The sequence below is a fragment of the Amphimedon queenslandica genome, unplaced genomic scaffold (genome assembly GCF_000090795.2).
Source record: "Amphimedon queenslandica unplaced genomic scaffold, v1.1 AMPQUscaffold_13159, whole genome shotgun sequence".
Classification (NCBI taxonomy): Eukaryota; Metazoa; Porifera; class Demospongiae; order Haplosclerida; family Niphatidae; genus Amphimedon; species Amphimedon queenslandica.
In genome coordinates this window covers 55,672-57,719 of record NW_003546605.1, presented here as the reverse complement: position 1 = coordinate 57,719, position 2,048 = coordinate 55,672, and the positions used below count along the sequence as shown (strand labels likewise).

General features: G+C 39.2%; 2 long non-coding RNA genes across 2 annotated transcripts; one reads left to right on the top strand and one right to left on the bottom strand.

Moving 5' to 3' along the window:
• Nucleotides 1-588: 588 nt before the first annotated feature.
• Nucleotides 589-1,141, top strand: LOC109584844 (uncharacterized). Its single transcript, XR_002186197.1, has 3 exons — nucleotides 589-889; nucleotides 961-1,050; nucleotides 1,104-1,141. It is a non-coding gene; the product is annotated as an uncharacterized LOC109584844 (long non-coding RNA).
• Nucleotides 1,142-1,165: 24 nt separating this feature from the next.
• Nucleotides 1,166-1,696, bottom strand: LOC109584843 (uncharacterized). Its single transcript, XR_002186196.1, has 2 exons — nucleotides 1,295-1,696; nucleotides 1,166-1,239 (listed from the first exon to the last, which is right to left on the bottom strand). It is a non-coding gene; the product is annotated as an uncharacterized LOC109584843 (long non-coding RNA).
• Between the last annotated feature and the right edge of the window lie 352 nt (nucleotides 1,697-2,048).

Genomic DNA, 2,048 nt, shown 5'->3' with positions numbered 1-2,048 from the left:
TTGAATCCCCAATTGGGTCGCAGGATTTTTGTTTAGCCAAGCTTAATGATAGGATTGATACAATCAGGAATTATGTTTGCCTCCTCCCCAAAGCTAAAAATGCCCACTCAGCATAGACGATTCTGCATGCCTGCCTCAGTCTCCATGAGTTCAGCTGCATTCTTCTTACTACTACTCTGTTACCAAGACTTTCGATAATCTTATGTTTTCCTCCCTTTCTGATCTGGTTGCAGGGTCTATTTCCTTATGTATCACCTAAAGGCCTCTCTCCCTGTTCAATTAGATGGTCTTGGTGTCAGGCAGGCTGGTCATCTCGCTTCTGCCATGTTATTACTTCTGTTTATGCTTCCTGTAAACTGATTAAGTCACTTACCTGTCTCTCTGTCCCTCCGTCTTAAACGAGAAGGTGCGGTATAAAAGGCGGGGCCCTGGGCATGGTGGCTTCCGTTTTATTCACGTGTAAAAATGTTGGCTCTAGATGGTGTTGCTTCTTCAAGGAAAAACGCAGGAAGAAAGGGGTTTTGGTACCAAATGGACTTCCATTTTACTCTCAAACAAGACAAGGACCAGTTCTAGTTAGGCCTGATCGAGTTAAGGGGTCTTTAGGCACTAAAAGAAGGCGCTGGAACTGCTGTCTCATTTACTCGCCGATTTAGTTTAAAAAGAGAATCATTCTGAGGCTGTATCACATGATACTAGTAGTTCTTCTGCTATGCTCAATACTTCAGGTAGTTATAATGTGTTTAAATTAGTGATTATATATAAATAAGGTATGGGTGATGGGGACAAAGAGCAGCCATTTTGTGCATAGATATAGGATCGGCTGTTGGGAAACATACATTAGTGTTAGTGTGGCATGGTTGACTGAAGGATGATCAGTTACAGACAGGTATTCTTTGTTAGTATTATTATTATTATTACTATTATTATCAACATCATCAAAACTATTCATAATTTTAGATCGTCATGTGATTTGTGCTGAATTTCGATTCAATCCCAGTTGTGAGTCCTGTAATCGTAACTCAAGTTTATTAGTTACTAGATACAGAAGTATGTATTATTTGTAATGTTAAGTAATCATATGGTGGCATTAATATTTTTAGGCTCGTACTAGCATTTTTCTTGTACTGGTATATTACCATCACAGTACTGCCATATTTTTTTCGGCATCACTGGGCACAGTTGGGAAGAGGTACACAGATACAGGAGGCTCCTCACCATCCCAATATCTATTCAACCCTATATACATAATGTTTATATTTTTAAAAATTTAGAATAATATTTTTGTATATACTTCTTCCAGTAGATCGTTGAATGTTACAACTGCTACCAGTACCAGGATCTGAATGAGGACCATGTTGGGGTCTTTTGCTGGAGCCACTTATACTTGATGATGGTGGCTGATATATGGTAGTCGGCAGGGCGTCTGGTCCCAGTGGTGGCGGTTCTTGGGCTGGTTTTCTGTGTAGTAGTGAGGGCTATTCCCTTGCCACTATCACTTATTACCTGCCTGAGAGCATCATTGACCGTGTTTCTTAGGCTGTTGGCAGATTTTTCAGAATATACAATATAATATTTGATAATAATGTAAAATTATTACTTCAAGTCAATTATACCATTTCTCTCCTTGCTATGCTTTCTAGGTGTGCTTGTAGGTTAACTCTCTCACCTTTGCTAATTTTAATGTTTTTATAATGCGTTTTTCTAGTGATTGAGCCATGATAAGAACAGTGCCAGTGCGGGAGCCATTTTGTTATTTTCAAATTTCATTCAATCTGGCCGCCATATTGTGCCCAGGGCACCTCGTTTTATACTGTGATCGACGGAAGCAATTTCATGACGTTGCGTGAATGGTTTTATAGTGCACCTTCTTGTTTAAGTCTCCTTTCATAATATTTTGTTCTGTGAGGCCTTCTAAAAATTAACTTTTTAGAGGGCTTTTCACCTACCATAACTCAAAAGCCTTTATTGCATGTTATCGACTCACTTCTTTTTGACAAACTTCTCTTTTCAGCTGCTGGGTCTTGTTTCCTTACCCTCTCTTTTTC